This window comes from Nansenia antarctica, assembly GCF_963989245.1.
Source record: "Nansenia antarctica genome assembly, chromosome: 4".
In the NCBI taxonomy this organism is placed as follows: Eukaryota; Metazoa; Chordata; class Actinopteri; order Argentiniformes; family Microstomatidae; genus Nansenia; species Nansenia antarctica.
In genome coordinates this window covers 48,641,118-48,663,509 of record NC_137689.1, presented here as the reverse complement: position 1 = coordinate 48,663,509, position 22,392 = coordinate 48,641,118, and the positions used below count along the sequence as shown (strand labels likewise).

Below are 22,392 nucleotides of genomic sequence, written 5' to 3'. Positions count from 1 at the left end.
GGTAAAGGTTACTGCAAGTGAGTCATAATATGTCATTGGACTCTATTATTTGAACTCTGTTTGAGTTCTGTGTAAATTCAGCAGTTTGTGAGAGCCTGTGTGTAGGGTTCAGTGTACCTAGTTGGTTTGACAGGTGCAACGCTGGGCTCGTCTTCTTCCTCTGAGGAGATGACATCAGCAGTTTGCTTCTTATCCTTCGGTGACTTTGAAGGTGACTCATCCGTGGCAACCTGCAAGTAAATCAAATATGCGGTTAGACGACAACACTCGTGTCCAAATGAACGCACGCGCACACGGAATATGAGCTCCATCTTTTTTTCCAAGGACCCACCTGTTCCTTGCAGACCCCCTCTTCAGTGCTGTCCTCCCCTGTCTTTCTAGTCCCGTCTCTTGGCTTGTGGAAGGGCTGGGGCCCCTTCTGCCCAAACCTCCTGCCCACGTTAGGAATGTGCATTGGGACTCTCCCCCGTGAGAGTTTGGCTGGTTTGATCACAGGCCCCTTGGCCGTCTTGACAGAGCAGTCAGTCTTCTCAGACCTGACGGACATACAGACGTATTAAGAACTGAACAGTTGCAATACATGTACATTACATATACTACTACAAACCATCATGATGGCTTAAGACTGCAAGTATTACCCGTCCACAGAAGTCTGGTCTTCGAGCGAGACAGCCTCGGAGTCAGCAGGGACACCGGCCTCATCTGAGGAAGCACCTTGTTCACTTGTTTGTTTGTTGTTATTATTGTTGTTGCTCTTCTTCTTCCTCTGCTTCTTCTTGTCAGGGGAGGACTCCTCTCCATCGCCATCCTTCTTCCTGCGTTTCCCTTTGGGGGTGGCAGAAGGGTTTGCTCCCTCGTTAGACAAGTCCTCGTTCTCCTTCTCTCCCTCCACCTCTTCACGGTCCAACTCAGCAACATCATCATCGTCCTCCTCCAGTTCCTCCTCCTCCAGTTCCTCCTCCTCCTCCACATCACTCAGCTTCTTGGCTGACTTCTTATCTGAAGACGGACACAGAGAGGAATGAGAGAGTGAGTGCTTTCTTAGGGGTATTCAATTAAAGCCGACTCAGGAAGGAAATCAGCTCACTGACATACTGACGAAACGTACAGTAGCTAAGTCAAGCAGGTTACCTTTGGGTTTCCTCTTGCGTTTCGTGGCCGCCGTCTTCTCATTGGGGGATTTGTTTTTCTTCCTCTTCTTCTTCTCTATGTCCAGTATCTTCTCCAGCAGCTTGGTGAAGAACTCCAGGTCCAGCCGGCGCTTCTCCTCTGTAGAGGACAGAACCACAAGAAGAATCACACCCATCCCACCTCCTCATCAACCCACAAAGAACCAATGTTCAACTGTCAGGACAGGAGAAGGCTTTTCTGAGGTGAATTGTCACACCACTGAGGAGGAGAGCTGTCTGGTCAAATGCACTGTTATGTCCACGTGTGTGTCCTTGTTATGTTTCCCTCCCTTCTGTTCTCCGCTCTATCATTCTAATCCAGGTGTCGTCAATTGTCCAATTATTCCCATCAATAATCATTCCCATCCCGCCCAATCAGAGGGCTGCCCTTCCACCAATTGGAGGGCTGTCCGTCTGTTTAAATGTTCCTCATTGTCCCTCGTTGTTAGTCAACTGTTTTGGGGTTTTGTTTGTTGTCGACTCTTAGTTTTAGGTTCTTTGTGTTATCTAGTACGTACATTTATTTCAGTAATTCCTTTTGGTTTAGTAAACTTGGTTTATCTATTCATTTTCTTGTTTTACATTGAACATAGTTTTGTCGTTGTTTTTGTCACACTAGCCATAAGAAACAGGTGTGTAGGTGAGATACCCTGGGGTATACATTTCCTCATTCGTCACGGATGACGTAGGTATTAGGATTGTAAATAGACACTTGGTAGGGTTTTCACTTTATTTTTAGATTTCTCTGGGTTGGCACCGCTCATAGTCTACCTGTTTTCCTGTGGCTTGTGTATTGTTATCATCACAACCATTTTCGTTAATAAATCATTGCACTTTAGTTCTATTGGTTCATTATTAGTTTTCCCCCCACAGTAAGCTGGGGTACATACACCTTTTTGTTCGGCTCCCCCGGCAACCCCTAGACATAGTGCCATAACAGCTGGGAGTCGCACATTGACGCTTACTGAATGCTTTGTCTATTCTCCAGGCGTTGGCTCGCTCCTCTTTCTTGAACTTGTTCTAGAAGATTAGAAATAAGCGCAACAATGAGTAACAACCATAACAATTATTTGACCTTTTCAATATACTCACTACTACATTAGTGAGGCTATTCAGTGATAGCTAAAGAGGCTCCTACGATGACTATCTGGGTTACCTTGATCTCTGTGCGAGCTCGGTGAGGAAACAGCTGACCAATCATAGAGAAGTCTGTGCCGACCATGCTGATGGCCAAGAAGAACATATCCGTTTCTAGTAAATGGGGAAAAAAACAAAATCGAAGAATCAGACAAAGAGAGTAGTCACACTAACTAATAGAAATGTACTAAAGATGATATAAGGAATAGAGCAGGGTGAGTTCTGATAGGGCAAAAAGATCAACCTATTGTTCACACATTCAAGAGAAATTGCAGTTGTGTTTGTGAGACCTTGGGTGGTCCAGTGCTTGGTGTAGGTCCCTTTCCTAAAGCTGGAATACGTGGTGGTGGAGCCACGCTCAAAGATGGGGTCTCCGTCATCAGCGGGGTTCGGCCCTTTCGCCCTCAGGACCTCCACCGTCAAACTGGGAAAGTTAGGTAACACAACGACGGCAATTTGTATGTTTTTGAAAATTCATCTGTGTATCCGTCTGGCTGTGAGATCAGATGGATCACAAATTATGTGAATGGTACGCAGTTGCCCGCAAGAGGAACTGTGGGGAACGTTACCGACCTCTCCTCGTCGATGATCAGCGAGCCATCCTCTGCTACCTTCACCCTGGGGACCATCATCTCATCATCCTGGGCTGTGTCTCCATCCCCTTCGTCACCCTCTGCCACCGCCTCCTCCTCCTCTTCCTCCCTCTGAGTCACTGGCTCACTCACCTCTGGCTCTTGAGCTCTCTCAGGAGATCTGTGGGGGGGGGCGAGTGTGTTGTTTGTATATCGGGGTAAGTACAGTTAACTTGGCTACTAGACATCAACAACCAAAGTGATAGTTATGTTACTACTAACAGTCTTAAGCCCACACTCAGCTGCTGTCTAAGCACTCAGGCCTCTTGCATCTTTCACACTCTGCATTGCTTCCGCAAAAGGAATTTGAGTAGAATGGCAAATAAAAAATAAAGAAATCATACTCTTCTCTTGGTGGTGTGGGTGGGACCACAATCTCCATCTCTCTGCGCTCCTCTTCCAGGTAAGAGGCCATTGGGTTGGAATCAGGCAGGTAATAGATGAGGTCTCTCATGGTCATCTTAGAGTGATCCACTGTGTACTCCTTCATGGCCATCTTGGCCTTTTTGAGTTTCTGCATATTCAAAACATAAAACCATTACTCAATAGATTTTAATATATATAATTTTTAAAAAGGGGGGTTTTGAGATAACGAAATCAAGCCCGTCTCTGTGAAAAAGGTAGGGGACTGAAGTGAGCTTACCCTCTCCTTGTTCATCTCCTGTTTGAGCAGTTCTCTGAGTTTGCGAGCCTTAGCCAGTCTCTGCAGGTCCTTGGGGTCATTTAGCAATCTGCTTAAGCGGGACTTCCCTGGCGCCAGTGACAGCCCACTCATCCCAGCCCTTGAGGCAAGAGTCTTGGCTCTCTCTGATATCTCTGAGGCCTCTTTCGCTATCAGGGAGGGCTGGACTTTCTCTAATGCAGCGGGAGGAGTCTCTTTGATTTGTGGCTGTTTGGAAGTGACTAACGTGGGATCTGATTGGAGGCTGCCTTTGTCTAATTTGGTGAACTGTGACGATGTCATCTGTTGGTCTGCTGACTCCGGGGCCGGTTGTGAGGGGCATGAGTCCTCAGTCACTTCTGTCTCCAGAGGGGCTGTCGCAGAGGCTGGTGATGACGGGTACAGGTGGCTAGGTTTGGATTGCGCTCTGGGCTGCTTGCCCCCCCCGGAGGGCCTCCGTCGGCTTGGGGACCGGAGTCCTTGTGGGACAGTGGTGTCAGTCTGTCTGGGGGCGTCTGGATCTTCTGGGGGTAGGGTTGGGGTCTCTGAGACTGCTTTGACAGGGGACCTGGCTGTCCGGGAAGAGGACCGGGTGAGTGTTGGTGCTGCCCGAGGCTTGGCGAGGTTTGGCATGGCAGAGAACCGCTTCCTCCTCTGGGGTCCAGCTGTGGAGGTGGTGCCACTAGAGGAGGCCTCACCATTTTGGTCCTCCCCATCCCTACACCCCAAAACAATAGGAAAGCAGAAACTGTAGGTGCAACGATGACATACTGTTGTTGTTGTTGTTGTTGTTGTAGAAAGGGCACAAGTAAGCTGTGCCTTGCATAACCTACCTTGATTGATAAAAATTTAATGTGGGTAGACCACAATGTAATAATTTAGTAATTTTATACCCTGCTAGTATTGTGACCAGCGTCCACGAAGCACAACTTTTTGTAAACATCAAACACCATAGCAAGGAAGGACCATCAAACCAGTCCCTTAATCAGTTGTTCTGACAAATTCTAAAACAAAGAACGATCCATTCAAAGGAATAAACCTTAATAATAAGACTGACAGTGAAAACTGGTCAGTGTCCGCGTTGACTTACTCTCTGGGTGTTTCACTCGGCTTCTCTGCCTCAGGAGGAGTGTCGCTATTCTTCACCTCCGTCTGGTCTGGGTCAACGGAGGTCTGGGGGTCCGTGGCTGGGGACTCCTGGGTTGGCTCAGGGGCGTCCTGAGACGAGGGAAGGCTTCTGCCAGCTGGTCTGACATTGGGTCGAACACTTATCCTGGATCTGCGGAGCATTTTGTCCTACATAAAGAGAAGAGGACGTGATAATAACAACCATCTCCGGTCCGTGGTCAATAGGCACGTGAGAGTCAACAGAATGCATTCAATCTCCAGTTGCCAGTGCAGTACAAAAGCTACAAACTGTATAAAGGAAATCATGGCAGTGATTCCCACAGCATGTTAATACTTTGGAAAGTATAATTTGTGCTCAGTGAGTAAGTTTTATCATGTTCTTTGTTGGTTTGTGAGGATGTTCATACACACTTGGTAAGATGTGTGTGTGAAAGAAGACCACAAAAAACAGCAGTGACTACTCTCAGCTGTTTAACACTTAAAGACCTAGACACCATCACCAGTTGTAGGTTGTCTGAAGTGCAGTGTTACTATGAAAATTCACTAGAATGCAGGAATTGAGAAAAAAAATCTCAACATTTTTCACTTTACTACTTTAACTAGTAGTATGACAGCTGAGCTGTATTTAACTAGTAGTATGACAGCTGATCTGTATTTAACTAGTAGTATGACAGCTGAGCTGGCTGTATTTAACTAGTAGTAAGACAGCTGAGCTGTATTTATTAACTAGTATGACAGCTGATCTGTATTTAACTAGTAGTATGACAGCTGAGCTGTATTTAACTAGTAGTATGACAGCTGATCTGTATTTAACTAGTAGTATGATTGACAGCTGATCTGTATTTAACTAGTAGTATGACAGCTGATCTGTATTTAACTAGTAGTATGACAGCTGAGCTGTATTTAACTAGTAGTATGACAGCTGAGCTGTGACATTCTGTAATACTACTAGTAGCATACGAGTACGACGTTATCGTAGTTAAGTTCACGTGCTAAATGGCATAGGCCTATATTATATATTATTATTACCTAGTAATATAAAAATATAATATATGCATAACACCATACATGAATAATACAAGTTGAAGCTGCATAATATTCTACGGAACACTTTCATAACACAGCATGTGGGTATTCGCTTGATAGATAGCTAAAAGTTGCAGCTAGCTAGCTAGCATAATTGAGCATCTACTTACAGTAGCACGGCCGCACTATCCGGTTTTCCTTTTGACACCAAGAAAAGTTGAGCTGTATTATATCCTATCTCCAAATGTATGTCACGATAAATGGAAAACATACCCTTGATCAGACAATTTGAGACAGTGTATAAGTGTAAAGCTATTTAGCACTCATCCACACACTAGTCGGCCATGATGTTTTTCGGTGACGTTTCTTTTGCTGGTAAAAGGGATTGTGGGAATAGTAGTTTTACGGTCAATGCCAAGTTGAATCAGAATCTAAATCTGAATGTGTGGTATTGGTATCACATAATAATAATAATAATAATAATAATAATAACATTATTATTGTTAATATTAATAATAATAACAATAATAATAACAATAGCGATAATAATAATCACAACAATAATAATACTAATGATACCAATAATACTAATAATAATATAGTAGTATTAATAATAATATAAAACACTAGCCAACTATGTTCATTAGTGTTTAACATAAGTGAAACAGCCCAATGAATTTAGGAATTATTTTTGATGGAGCGAACCAGGGCCCTATTCCACAAAGCTCGATAAAGTTCTAAGCCTCGATAAAGTTCTAAGCCTCGAAAATGTTAGCTTGCGTTCGGTGCCATCAATGTGGCTCAAATAATTCGCTGCTTGGTTGAGCTCCTTCTGAGTCAGATATAACTAGCCTGGTCCCGACCAGGCTAAAACACAGGCTATAGTCATCCGTGCGTCAAAAAAGGCTCACAGGCGGAAACTAAACCCTGAACGAAAGTTCCTCATGTGTCTTTTAGGAAATATTAGTTCCCACTTCACATGAGATAGATAGATTAGATAGTTTGATTAGATAGTTTGACTGTGTGATAGATAGATAATTTGATATTTTGAAAGTGTGATCGATCGATAGATAGTTTGATTGTGTGATAGATAACTTGATATTTTGAAAGTGTGATAGATAGATCGATAGATCAATAAAGAAAAGTGTAAAAAAAAAAAAGAAGTAATTGTCTCAACTTGCATTACTGTTATCACAGCGGTCTGGCTGGCGTAGTGGTTAAGGCTGCGGACTTGAGTACCAATGGTTGTGAGTTCGAGACTTGACTAAGTCATTCATTTTTTTTTTTTTTACATTTAACCGAAGATTTCATGCAAAGGTTTCAAACACCATTGTAATCGTGTCAGTTCTTATAAATTAGCCTGCACCATAATTTTATAGCCTACAATACTTTTTTAGATAAGATTTTAGATTAGATTCAGACAACGAAATGCAGTAAAAAGTGCGTCTGAAGAGGGATTCGAACCACTGATATAAAATGACGAATAAATCCTATGGCAGCAGTCAATACCACTAGGCCATTGTGGCGATATGACGGTTTGTAGCCTGCTGCGGATATCACCACAGTAGTAATATTCATTTATTAAAATATGAACATATAACAATAACTGGGGCTAGTATGACCTACGCATTTAATCGGTCAGCAATTTCTTGCCAAACCATTTCCCTCGCCTTGTTAATTGCGGCAGTATTGCACTATTTTACATCTTGTTTTTCCGTCTTCATAAAAATCAATAATTCGGAATGCTGCGCAAATGTAGTACCCCTGCAGAGTGGAGTATCTTCATTTCGACAGATCGACACTTCAGGGCTTTTTATGTCTGCGTGCACGCGCCCATATCGAAGATTTGTAAGCCTGTCTTCTGTGAACACTGATGACGCAAGGCTGATCCTCGTTCGAGGAATCACCTGAGGCTTGAATTCCAATCTCGAGTTGCCTGAGCGCCGCATTTATTTATAGCGCAGCTAAACTGATCCACCTTTAGTGGAATGACCCCCTGCCTGCCTGCCTGCCCTGCCTACCCTCCTGCCTGCCTATCGACTACTCCTCCTGCCTAAGCCCCTGCCTGCCTAACGACTACTCCTCCTGCCGAAGCCCCTGCCTGCCTAACGACTACTCCTCCTGCCTAAGCCCCTGCCTGCCTGCCGACTACCCCCTCCTGCCTAAAGCCCCTGCCTGCCTGCCGACTACCCCCTCCTGCCTAAGTACCCCTGCTTACCTGCCGACTACTCCCCCCTGCCTGACCCCCGCTTGTCCTACGACCATTCTCTGCCTAGCCCCTTTTAATAAATACTATTATTATTACCCTAGTCTCTGTGTCTGTCTGTTCTGGGGTACTGCCACATTTGACCACTTGATTCAGGCCGTAACAGATTGATCAAGCCAAAATGAGTCAAGGCGGTACCCCAGGGCAGGCGGACGGCCATACCGGTGTTTTAGAGCCCAAGTCTATTCCCCTCCCCTTAGTTAAATTAGTTTTAGACCACTCATCCCAGCTAGCCTCCCTTCAGGGCGAGTTAGCCAAAGCCTTCCCCTCGGTCCAAGGAAACATCGCCGAGCTCCAGGGCTCATCCACCGCCACCTCCGCTGTTCTCGCATCCCTCGCCGCCCAGATGAACACCCTGGTGGCAGCAGTGACCGCTATCCAACTGAGGCTGGACGTGCTCCCCGGTGGGACTGCGGCTCCCGTTCCCCCTGGTGCTCAACCCGAAGTTCCAGCTCCCCCTGAACTAGCTCCCTCCCGACCCGAGCCCAACCTCGTTACCCCTAGGGCATTTGGAGGGGAGTTTAACCTAAGTAGGGGGTTCCTTGCCCAGTGCGAGCTCCTTTTTAGATTCCAACCCTCCAGATATGGTTCGGGGGAGGCCACGGTTGCCTTTATTATGTCTCTCCTGCTAGACAAGGCACTCAGTTGGGCCATAGCAGTCGTTGGCCGAGAACCCCAGCTAGCTCTACTGTAGACTATGAGGCTTTCCGTCAGGAATTCTTTTTTGTTTTTGACCACCCCACGGACGGCGAGGACGCAGCCAGTAGGCTACTAGGACTCCTGCAGGGTCCCAGGTCCGTTGCAGAGTACACCCTCGAGTTCCGGGTCCTCGCCGCGAACAACGGATGGGGAGACGTGGCGCTCCGTTGCGCCTACCGGCGTGGGCTGAGCGAGGCGATTAAGGACCTTATTGTCCGGGACCGTCCGCACTCGCTCCACGATCTAGTCACCCTGGCCCTGCTCATGGATGAGCGACTGCGGGAGCGCCACCGAGAGCGCAACCCACGCTCCATGGTTCCCCTTCATCCTGGTTCCAGCCGTACGCCCACTATCCCCAGCTCTGCGGTAACCCGCTCTGCACTGCCCCTTCGTGTCCCCATGCTGCCCCCAGCTCCTTTCTCCTCCGGGTCGGGGGAGGAGCCTATGCAGATCGGCCGGTCTCGTCTGTCTCAGGAGGAGAGAGAGCAGAGGATGCGGGATCACCTGTGCCTATACTGTGGGAAGCCCGGACATGTTCTCCGGACGTGCCCGGCTCGCCCAAAAGACCCGGCTCACTAATTGGGGGATTATTAGTGAGCCGTGCCTCGTTCCCCCAGCCCAACGGAGACCTCAACCGCCTGTTCCCAGCCACCCTTTCCTGGGGTAAGGAGTCCCTGTCCGTCAGCGCTCTCATTGACTCTGGGGCTGACGAATGCCTTATGGACATTACTCTGGCTCGTCAGGCTGGTATTCCACTCGTTCCCCTTGACAGAGCCTTGTCTCCCCAGGCTATTGACGGGCGTTCCCTTGGTCAAATTACTCACAGCACTGAATCCCTCACCCTCACTCTGTCTGGTAATCACGTGGAGACAGCACGCTTCCTTGTTTTGCACGCACCCACTGCACCCCTAGTGTTAGGTAAGCCGTGGTTGGAGAGACACGATCCGCACATCTCCTGGACCACTGGGCGGATTTTGGGCTGGAGCATTGCTTGTCATGCCAACTGTCTGCGCTCCGCCCATTCTCCGTCCAGCGGTCCCAGGCCCATAGTCTCTCCCCCGGATCTCACCGGTGTCCCCTCCGTTTATCACGACGTTGCCCTGGTGTTTAGTAAGGACCGAGCCCTTTCACTTCCCCCTCACCGGCCATATGATTGTCCCATCGATCTCCTTCCCGGGGCAGCCCTTCCCACGGGTCGTCTCTACAACCTCTCGGTCCCGGAGAAGGAGGTGATGCGTAATTCGAGTCCCTAGCCTCAGGTGTAATTAGACCATCGTCTTCCCCCCTAGCGGCGGGCTTCTTCTTTGTGGCGAAGAAGGATGGTAGCCTGAGGCCCTGTATTGATTTTCGTAAATTGAATGATATCACCATTAAAAATAAGTACCCACTCCCCCTTATGAGTTCCACTTTCGAGCCACTCACTCACGCCCGGGTGTTCACCAAGCTTGACCTTCGGAACGCCTATCACTTAGTTAGGGTCAAGAAGGGGGACGAGTGGAAGACCGGTTTCAACACCCACCTGGGTCACTTTGAATACCTTGTGATGCCCTTCGGCCTATCCAACGCACCCGGGGTTTTCCAGGAGTTGGTTAACGATGTGCTGAGGGATATGATCAACATCTTCGTTGTGGCCGCCACATTTGACCACTTGATTCATCATTCAGGCCGTAACATGCTGCCCATAGTGAAGTATTACAGCTTCCATCATTTTCACTCCTCCACCCTTGAAGATGCAGACTTTGACAACAAACCCATGGTGCTGGTGATGGGTCAGTATTCAACAGGAAAGACTTCTTTCATCAGGTAACGAACACTGTTATTTACACTAATCAGTAGCTCAAGCCTGGCAAAGAAACATGCCTTGCATAAGTATCTGCTAGATGTGATTGACTTTTTACTGTATGTGTGTGTGTGTGTGTGTGTGTGTGTGTGTGTGTGTGTGTGTGTGTGTGTGTGTGTGTGCGTGCGTGCGTAAGGTATCTCTTAGACCAAGAGTTTCCAGGGAGTCGAGTTGGACCAGAACCCACTACAGACTGCTTCACTGCCATCATGCATGGGGAGGTGGAGGGAATAATCCCAGGAAATGCCCTTACTGTAGATCCAAATAAACCGTTTCGCAAACTCAACCCTTTTGGAAACACCTTCCTCAACAGGTAATGAGATAAAGAGGCAATGTTGATTAAAAATTCTAAATCAAAATCAACAATGCAGAATGCAGACCAGGATAACAGACTAGAAAACTCTGAGTGAACTAGTACTATTGAAAGGAGAAAAAACATGTCAATGTACATAATATTGTTGTTAAGCTTTAGTTCTTTTTCCCAAGGTCCCACTGTGCCCAGCTGCCAAATCAGGTCCTAGAGAGTATTAGCATTATCGATACACAAGGCATCTTAACTGGGACAAAAAGGAGATTGAGTCGAGGTGAGATGCATGAGAGCAAAATTGAATGGATGATGGGAGGGAACCCTAATGTTTGTCTGAAGGGAATTGAGCATTAAATAACACAATATATTTAATCTAAATCAGTTAAAACCAGTTGTTTGAACAGAAACAATGATGACAGTATTGCATGTGTATCCTGCTGGTCATTTCCCCTAGAAGAGGAAGGCCTGATGCAGAAGATTGAGTGAGATCATAGTCATGAAACAGAAATAAGAGGCGTGGTCATATGTTGTATGCCTGTGGAGATGTGGCTGGTGCTGGACCCTGCCTCTCAAACAAAAGGAATGTTGAGGATGACAAGGAAAAGACATTTAAGCAATATCACACGAGAGGGAGTGCTGTTATACTGAATATCAGCACAGCTGTGATTCGATTCAGTGTAACAGCACGACCTTGAGTGTGATATTGCTTTTATTCAACAGTTCTACAGTGCCATTTATTAGTTAACAATAATAAGCGACAACAGATTATGATTTCTTTGTTTAATCATAAAAATAAACAAAAAATTGTTCCGCAACTGAACTTCAAATGGACTGTTGCCTAGTAACCTGAACACAAACAATGTAGTCTAATTAATGGTCATTTAGTAGAACATCTGTGCGGTGGAGTAGTTAAAAGTTAAAAGTTTCATGTAGTTAAAAGTCCCAGTGCTGTTATACTGTATATCGGCACTCATGGAATGCCTCTTGTCCAATCAAATTACTTAGTCGGAACTAATTGTTGTATAAGTTGACATATTACACTTCTTCTATATATTTTGTAGCAGTGGCACAGAGTGGCAGACATGACTGGTTTTTATTCAGCAGCCAATAAACCACAATAGTATTTCTATAATCATGCCAATATGCATAACGTGTATTTCTTAATGTGTTAATAAAACAGCTGTCCTCTCCTTCCTCAGGATATGACTTCCCTGCGGTGCTGCGCTGGTTTGCAGAGCGCGTAGATCGCATCATCCTCCTGTTTGATGCTCATAAACTGGAGTTCTCTGATGAGCTCACTCGTGCCTTTGGGGCCCTGCGTGGCAATGAAGACAAGCTGCACGTGGTCCTGAATAAGGCAGACACGGTTGACTCCGGGTGTACATCAGCTCCTTATGGTCGGAGCCACGCCTGCTGTCTGACCATCATCAGCTGCTGGAGTTTGAGGAGGAGGATCTTCTTGCAGACATCAGGAGCTTGCCCTGCAACGCTGCCATACGGAAACTCAATGATCTAGTTAAGAGGGCACGCTTAGTTAGGGTGAGGCACACTTATGGACCTTGTTCTTTGAATTAGATCTGAATTAACTTCATTAATAACTTTCAAGGGTCATCAAAGCATTTACATGTATGTGACCTTATTTTGGAGAGCTGCATTTACTTACGATACATTGTTTTTAGATGTGGTGGCCACAAATGCTAGACGCTGTAGACTCTGATGTACAGCTAAGACATGATTTCTCTCCATCTCTGTCCACATCCTAGGCTCATGCACATATCATCAGCTATCTGAAGCAGGAGATGCCTACAATCTTCTGCAAGGAGAACAAGAAACATAAACTGATATACGAGCTTCTGTAACGATGGTCAAACAGCCAAACTTCTTTCATTCAATTCTTTTATTTGACCTGCAGAGAAGACATATAAAACACAATTCTTCTCTGTTCTGCAACTCTTGTGAATCCATGAAGATGGCGGCCATGTTCTAGTCCCACCGTCTATGTATATTTCACGTCAGGATAATTTGTTTACAGAACGAACACAAATTTCCCTCAAACATTACAAATAACAATTACAAACAACATGTGAAGCAACATACCTGCAGAGAAGACATATAAAACACAATTCTTCTCTGTTCTGCAACTCTTGTGAATCTGCGCGTTCAAAATAACATACAATAAATGTTCTGTTTCACATCATCACAATACATGTAAAAACAAACAGCACAGTACTACACCAACATTTTCACCCTACATTACAAGATTCTCCATACAAACAACAAAACACGAGGAGCATTTTACATAGCGCACATACCCATGAAGATGGCGGCCATGTTCTAGTACCACCGTAAGTACGGCAACAAGAGAAGGACAAAAGAACGCGCAGACCTGCAGTACACCCAAACTCCAAAGGGGGGCTCCAACAACAACCAGGGCTGCTCAAGCACGGCGAAACTCATCTACATTCACCACAACTAAACATACATTCCCAACTCTGTTACACCCACCTCCCCTGAATTTCGCCAACCTTGAGCAGCAACTATACATTTAAACACTACTTTTTACTTTTTACACTATTACATAGGGCCGCCAAAGGACAGGACAGCCAACTTGAAAAGTATCCTATAAGGATGAAGTGGAAAGAGAGGTAACCTATCTCTCCAACCAACTACTGGCGGTAGGATGCGTTCTACACCCCACAAGACCCTTTTTTTTTTTCACTGTGTATTACTAGCCTTCAAGAGGCCACAACCTCTTATGAAACAATCAGAATAACGAACAAACCTATATGTCATAGGATGTCAGTGTGCACAGTGTATACATGCACTGAACTGAGCTTCGGCTTATCTAACTGTGGAAAGCCTGAAACACTGACCTACAAACAGCTCGAATGTTTGACTTAGTGTCTTGGATAATGTCTTGTCCTGACATAGTATAAATCAATCTGTCAACTGGTTTGATAAGGCGACCAAACTTGGACTTGACCTGTGTGACTGTACTAGGATGTTCACACTGTGTAACAGAAGCTAGAGTGTCAGTACGCTGTGTGTCACTAGCATCATCTATCTGATTCGTGTTACCAGAAACATCAGTACAATCATCAGCGCTAACCACAAATCTAGAATCAGAGTTAATGGACTGATCTACCATTTGCTCCTCAGCCATCTGCTCGGGGACCCTCTGAGGGGCAAACGAGACTGAAGACACTACAGTGTTAGTAGCCTCTGTCCGTGAGTGGTCAGGGAATGGTAACTGGGTGACCCACTCTAGGGTTCTTCCCTTGGGATCCTTGGGCTCTGGAACAGTCAAGGGAACATCCCTCTCCCGAACAGCTCTTCCCCCATACTCCATGTCTTCAACCTCCCCTCCCTCACTCCCAGGACAGGAATCCACTCTCTCCGACTCGAACGCGGTTCCTCTACTCACTTCCCCAGGCAAGGAATCCTGTTCCACTTCCGACACGGACATGTCACTTGGCTCATTTGATGTATGAACAGCAGACAGGGATGAAACTGGGTCAGAGATCACACTCGTATCATACACCGGCAGAAAGTTCACCAACAACAATAGATTACGGTGGACTACCTTCTCTCGTCCAGTGACAGTGTCTTGTATCCTATATGTGTGAGTCTCAGAGTTCCTATCCACCACAGTGTATACAGTAGACTCCCAACGGTCAGCCACCTTTCTCTTTCCTCTCTCTCTCTTGTTCGCCAACAGCACACGGTCTCCGACATCAATGGTGGGCCCTTTCACTCGTCTGTTGTAGAGCTCTGTGTGACGGTGCTGTTCTTTTATGACATGTTCCTGGGCTATGACCATAGCTTCTCTCAGATCCTTCGTGAGAGACATCACATACTTGTCGTAGCTGACCACAGCTGGATCATTCAGGACTGTCCGGAAGAGTATATCGACAGGGAGACGAGGAGTACGCCCGAACATCAGATAGAAAGGTGCATAGCCAGTTGACTCATGCGCTGTGCTATTGTACATGAACGTCAGAGTTTGCAAACGCCTCGGCCAGTTGATTTTTGCCTCTGGTTCAAGCGCTCGGATCATGTTACCGAGAGTTCTATTGAAACGTTCCACACTACCGTTACCCATCGGGTGATACGGGGTTGTATGCGACTTTCTGACACCGGAGACTCTGAGCAGCTCACTCACTAGTTGACTCTCGAAGCTAGCTCCCTGGTCGCTGTGGATACGTTCTGGGAACCCAAAGACGCAGAAGAACTTGTCCCATAGAACTCTCGCCACCTGTTTGGCTGACTGATCTTTGCAGGGGAATGCCTGGGCCATTCTTGTAAAATGGTCAGTAACAACTAACACATCAACTGACTTGTTCCTTGAGTCCTCCGCTGACCAGAAATCAATGCAAACCAGCTGAAGTGGCCTGGTTGATGTGATACTCTGCAAAGGCGCCCTCGCAGCAGGTTCAACAGTCTTACTGACAATACACCGCTGGCAGTTACGGACGTAGTCTCTTACGTCTCTGTCGAGGTTGAGCCAGAAGAACCTCTGTCTGGCCAAGCCAAGACTCCTGAACTGACCTTGATGGCCGGCATGGTCATGAACACCTCTCAGAACTTCAACTTTCTTAGACTCAGGAACCACATACTGGCGGCGTTTTGACTTCACGACTTGATCCCTCGAGACTCTGTAGAGTATCCCATTGCTCACAACAAGTTTCTCCCAGTGCTTCAGGTACCTCATGACTGTGACTGATTCCTTATCTCTCTCTCTCCTGGAGGGTCTCCGATGTCTCTCCACATAGTACAAGACTCGAGAGAGAGTTCTGTCTCTGAGCTGTTCATCCCGGAGTTCCTTCTCACTGTAAGCAGGAAGTGAGTCCTGACCACCTGGGACTAACTGAGGCAAATGGTGCAAGACTGCTACAGCACGCGTTCTTGCTCCGACCTCCCACAGATCGTCATATGACTGTAGAACAACATACACTTCATCCATCTCCATAGACTGAGCGTGGACATGCAGAGGTGATGGGACACTTTGAGCGTAACTCTCTGCCTGGCGTGGAGTGTCACCACTATCATTGGACGACCGGAAGGCGTCCTGTATAGAAGCACTCGACACATCCTGGACTTCGGAGAGGAGATTCTTGTAGGGCTCTTCAAGTAATCTGTGACTGACTCTCTGCTTGACGAAAGGCACACGACTCAAGGCATCAGCGACAACATTCTGTGGGCCTGGCACGTACTTGATGTCGAAGTTATAGCTCGCTAACTTAGCCACCCATCGTTGCTCGCAGCAGTCCAGCTTGGGCTTCGTCATGATATGAGTCAATGGATTATTGTCCGTCCAAACAGTGAAATCATGCCCCTTCAACCAATGGCTAAACTTGTCACAGACACTCCACTTCAAGGCTAGGAATTCCAACCGATGGGCTGGGTAGTTTCTCTGAGACTGAGAGAGGGACTTGCTGGCGAATGCGATTGGCCTCGCTCGGTCTTCACCCTCTTGGATCTGCGACAGGACAGCACCGATGCCATCAAGGGACGCGTCCGTTGACAGCATGAAGGGACGGCTGAAATCAGGGTGAGCCAGGACAGCCGTCTCAACCAGCGCCGTTTTCAGCTTCTGGAAAGCCTGCTCCGTTTCGGGGGTCCAGTCAGTAACCTTCAACTTCCTGCTTTGTGACCTTTGTTTGGACTGTTTCACCTTCCCTTTTCTCTTCTGGCCCGTCAACAGAGAGAAGAGAGGCTTTGCAATAGCGGAGAAGCTAGGCACAAAGTGCTGGTAATAATTGATCATCCCCAAGAAAGATCTGATTCGTTTCTGTGAGGGGGTTACACCGTCCGCTTCCATCAGGTCAGCACTTGTCATCTTTGCGATGCTCTCAACTTTGCTGGGATCAGTCAACACACCGTTGTCATTAATTATGTGGCCGAGGAATTTGACGGATTTCCAGAGAAAAAAACACTTCTTGGGGGCCAATTTCAGGTTATGACCACGCAGTCTACTGAACACCATCTCCAAGCGTTCCAGAGCTGTCCTCTCATCAGGGGCGTACACCAATAAATCATCCAGATAAACCAGTAAGCTCAGATAGTTCTGGTCTCCGAAAATGCTAGTCATCATACGCATGAAGCTCCCAGGACTATTACAGAGGCCCTGCGGGAGGCGATTATACTCATACAAGCCCATAGGTGTTGTAAAGGCAGAGTACTTTCTGTCATCCTCGTGTAGTGGCATGTTATAAAACCCTGAGGTTAGATCCATAGTACTAAACAAGGAGTTACCTCCAAGTGCAGCTAAGCAGTCGGCCTGGTGAGGGAGAGGGTGAGCATCCTTCAGGGTCCTCTTGTTCAGCCAGCGAAAGTCTGTACAGATACGGAGATCTCCGTTCTTTTTCCATACAAGAACCAACGGAGATGCATATTCACTGGTTGACTTCCTGATTATATCTTTCTCCTCCATCTCACTCAGTACTTGGCGCAACTTCTGATACTGACTGGGGGGCACTCGTCTGAATGGGAGCCGGAATGGCCTGTGATCTGAGAGGTGAATGCGATGTATGAAGCCCTTTGCCTCTCCACAATCCAGGTGATGGCGTGAGAAGATGTCCTTGTAGCGCACAACCAGGTCAGCCATCTTGCTTCTACACTGTTCAGACACGTCACAGGAGTGTATGTCGAGCCCACTCAATCCCATGTACTTCAGTTCCTCATCAACAGTGCGGGCCGCATTTTCACTGGACGGGGTTACTTGACAGCAACTGAGTAGTGGGACCTCAGCAGGTCCGGTCTCATCCATGTCCTCGAGCGCAATGCAGGAGAAGACGTCGGCCAATTTAGCATTGCGTCTTACCAAGACGGGCCTGTCGGACGAGTTGATCAGCTTCAATGGAACCCATCCGTCTCCCCACAAAGGAGTAACAACTCTGGCCACCAGAACCCCTCTTGGAGCTGAGCGACACGATGTGGGCTCTGTCATCACAGCGCTACCAGGAGACACAATAGTGGACTTGGGTAGCTTGCCCCACATCAGGTACTCCCGACCAGGCTCAAGACACACGGCTGAGTTGCACCTGACTGTGCCTATCTTGTCAGGTATGACGTCACCTCGCCAACGGTTCAGACCAGCGAGCATCGAGAGAAACTGTTCAGATTCTGGATCGCCAGCAGGACAGGGCGTAGACACAGCCTTCCAGTAGCCATCACATTGCTTATACTGCCGGAGGATATATTTAATAACATTGGTGCCTAGTATCAACTCATCATGCTGGCCTTCAACTACCAGAGTGGGAACCATAATCCTACAGCCATACACCTCCATTTCCACGTTGAAAGCTGACTCAGGCTTGACACGGCGACCACCACAGCCAACAAGCACCACATTTGAACTGAACTGGTTATGCTCTGTAGCAACTCCAACCTCTCTAAGCTTTCCCTCTGCCGTCTTACTCATTGTACAAGCCATAGACCCACTGTCTAGCATAGCATTTAGAGTCACTGTATTACCAACTGTCACAGGTGTGTAGAAAAGGCTGTCACTACCACTAATTGTATGCGTATTCTGATAAACAATATCTTCAGAGTTATCACTTGAGCTTTTGAGAGCTATATACACTGTCTCAGCACTAGATTCGTCCTCACAATGGGAGTTTACTTGGCGACCTATACTTTCTCCCTCTGAATACAGGCCACCTAGTTTCCCTGAGGCTGAGGTGCTCGGGACGACCTGGTGGGACACTCAACTTTTGTGTGACCTGGGGCTAAACAGACAAAGCACAGCCTCTCTGACATGCAGTGTGAGATGGTAGTGTGTCTACTGTCATCACAGACTCGGCAGGCCTTCTCACGGGCGCCACCCTGGTATCTTCCGCCACGAGGAGCACTGTCACGCTGCTGCACTTTCCCCATCATCTGCTCCAGCCTCTCCATAATGCGAGCAAGAATCCTGTCTTCAGATTGCTGAGTGTTCTGGGCCACAGCAGTCGCGGAGGAGGGGCACGGAAGCTGGCCTAAAGCATGGTCCTGGGAAGGAATGAGGGTAGAAGGCAGACACTGTGTGTGGTACACTGGACTATGGGCAGGAGCAGGGGGGTACTGGGTGGAACACTGCTCAGACACAGACTGAATCGAAGGCTCTGGATGAGACTGCACAGTGTGGAGGGCGGTGGCATGGCTCTTCAATGGCACAGAACTACCGGTCCTGCCAGAGGCTCTCAGCTCTCTCTGGTAATTATCAATCTTCAACTGTATGTCTCGTGAGCTCCACTCCTCAATAGCCTTGCATTCCAGAATACGGGATAGTCCAGAGTCCGAGCAATGCCTGACAAACATCCGTGCTACCTCTTCACCTATGTTCTCCATCCTCCTACCTTGTCTGCGAAGGCCCTCACCAGCTACATCAGCTGCTTTGTTGATCCTCAACCAGTAGTCTACAGGGTTCTCATTGGGTCTGGGTAGAGTGGCATAGAAATCTGACAACGGGAGGCATGATGACACATCACTGAAGTACTTGAGAAGGATATCATAGATGAGATCAGGGTTCTGCTTCACATCAAGTGTCTGATCGCTACGCAAACCAACCCTCACGACATCCTTTGCCTTACCCATCAGCCTTGCCAGTATCTCCTCAGCCTGTTCATGCATTGGACATTTCTGCTTTCTCAGATAAGCTTTAGACATGTCAATCCAGTCCTGGACTGAACACTTATCAGAACTATCACCTCGGAACATTGGTGGTTCCCTGTCTGATTTTACATTCACAGTAACGCGCGGAACCTCCTGTCTAACAACATTAGGATCAGTTACAGGATCTGGAGGCGATGTGCAGTTGAGGTGTGCACTGCTCATACTACTTGAGTGAACTACACCAGCTGAAATTAACTTGGTTACAATGGACTCGCCAATCTGAGCACCTAGCTGACCCATCATGTCTGAAAGGTGATGAAGAGCTTCAGTGTCATTAACACTGGGTGTGGATGTGGGAGGAGCCTCCCCTGTAAACTGTCCGACAGCAGCACAACCTGGGTCCTGACCTGACCCTGTGCCTCTACCACTGTCAGTAAACAACTGGGAACACCCCACCTCCCTACTATTGACAGCACTGTCAATGTCAATGTCACTGTCACTGTCAATGTCTATGACAGCACTGTCTGCTCTGCTCTGACATGCCCCCCATGCACCCCTCCCCATAGGCAACACTGGACTGGCAAAAATCTCATCATTAAAACCTGGCCTCTGAGCCATAGTGGTACAGACTTGCGTTGTGTAATATTACTGAATGAAAAAAATAATAATAATAATAATGTTTAAAAAAATATATAAAGTTACAGCAGGACATAAAAACCAAAACAATCAAAGCACTTTTTAAACTGATATAATCACAGACCTCAGACTGAATGACCATTTACTATAATACTCTGACCACACTTGATCTATCACACTAAGACCTGGCATCCACGCAGCATCCACGGAGATCGGCGTTCAGCTGATCTTGAGATCGACGTGTCACGGCACCAGTGTAACGATGGTCAAACAGCCAAACTTCTTTCATTCAATTCTTTTATTTGACCTGCAGAGAAGACATATAAAACACAATTCTTCTCTGTTCTGCAACTCTTGTGAATCCATGAAGATGGCGGCCATGTTCTAGTCCCACCGTCTATGTATATTTCACGTCAGGATAATTTGTTTACAGAACGAACACAAATTTCCCTCAAACATTACAAATAACAATTACAAACAACATGTGAAGCAACATACCTGCAGAGAAGACATATAAAACACAATTCTTCTCTGTTCTGCAACTCTTGTGAATCTGCGCGTTCAAAATAACATACAATAAATGTTCTGTTTCACATCATCACAATACATGTAAAAACAAACAGCACAGTACTACACCAACATTTTCACCCTACATTACAAGATTCTCCATACAAACAACAAAACACGAGGAGCATTTTACATAGCGCACATACCCATGAAGATGGCGGCCATGTTCTAGTACCACCATAAGTACGGCAACAAGAGAAGGACAAAAGAACGCGCAGACCTGCAGTACACCCAAACTCCAAAGGGGGGCTCCAACAACAACCAGGGCTGCTCAAGCACGGCGAAACTCATCTACATTCACCACAACTAAACATACATTCCCAACTCTGTTACACTTCCTCATCTTCTCCAAGATCTAACAGCAGATCTGACAACGCTTAAAAGCAGTCAAGTTTGTGCAATGCTCAGCCATGGTTAAACAGTCTGACGCCATTGGTTGTGAGAGTTATACTTGTTGGTCATCTCACCCACCGCCCCAGCCTCCACCCGTTAGGTCGCCCTGTATTTAACCTACCTACAGGGGGGTTGATAAGACACGGGCTCCCTGCCATAGTGATATTCTGTTGTTGTTAAACGTCAGGCAGGCGGCTATACAGAGGGGAGCCATCCAATTACGCAAAACTTAAATGTATTATCATTTTCATTCAAATAATGACTAAACCGACGTAAGTGTCCTGCCGGACTGAATATATCTCATTTACAGTAATATTTGATCCTGAATTCTAAACTTTCCAACTTTTATTAATTTCTCAGCAACGGCTAATGGGTCAAGACTTCGCTAAGTTCAAGGCTCTCAAGCCCAGCCTGATGGCCTCCCTGGACAAGCTGCTGACCACTGACATCGCCAGGCTGACGCCCCTACTACACCAGAAGGATCTGAAGGGGGGTTCCCTGCCCCTGCCAGGGGTGCTGGACGGGGCCTTTCTGGGAACTTTCAGGCCTGTCTACAAGAAGGACCCCTTTATGGATGTTACAGAAAACGATGAAAGCTGTGAACAAGGCAGTGAGTGGGTGGTGGGGAAAGATAAACCAAAATGTGACGAGATATTCTACAATCTCTGTCCTGTTAAGGGCAAGCTGAGTGGCACCAAGGCCAAAGAGTGGATGCTCAGCTCCCACCTGCCAAACTCGGTGCTGGGTCACATCTGGAGGCTGTCTGACGTGGACTGTGATGGCATGCTGGATGAGGAGGAGTTCGCCTTAGCGATCCACCTCATTGAAGGCAAGCTGGGGGGCCACAGACTCCCTCAAAAGCTGCCTGCCCACCTGGTGCCCCCGTCCAAACGTCTACAGAAACGCTCTGAAGATGTTTAGACATCAAACACCTCTATCCTTTTTGCTGTCTAGCTGTTTCCCACTCATAGCCTCCCTCCTCCAGTTCCTTTCATTATTTGCTAGACATAATGAACTGAATTCTCTCTTTATTCTGTAGTATATCTAATAGTTACTAATACAATGGTTATGGTAGACCTCCAACTTTCTGAATCGTATTTGAGATATTAATCTGAACTGTTTTACAAAAATCTAATAAAAAATAAAAATCACTATCATTACAACCAAAGTGTTATCTCCTTTGGAAGGTTAACAATGTTATGTGCATTCAATTGTTATATAGGCCTACCATTTTACAACAGGCTCAATAGTGTTTTCTCCTCCACACACACACACACACTATGAAAACATATGTCTTTGCTTTCAGTTACCACCATACTAATCAGCGTCTTTGAAT

The 22,392-nt window shown here is 46.8% G+C and overlaps 1 pseudogene across 1 annotated transcript; it reads left to right on the top strand.

Moving 5' to 3' along the window:
- The first annotated feature begins 8,140 nt into the window (after window positions 1-8,140).
- On the top strand, window positions 8,141-21,977 carry LOC308156035 (EH domain-containing protein 2-like; annotated as a pseudogene). Its single transcript has 10 exons — window positions 8,141-8,423; window positions 8,825-9,084; window positions 9,336-9,465; window positions 10,008-10,521; window positions 10,695-10,871; window positions 11,045-11,142; window positions 12,065-12,404; window positions 12,629-12,720; window positions 21,143-21,164; window positions 21,417-21,977. The product of its transcript is annotated as an EH domain-containing protein 2-like (transcript).
- The last annotated feature ends 415 nt before the right edge of the window (window positions 21,978-22,392 follow it).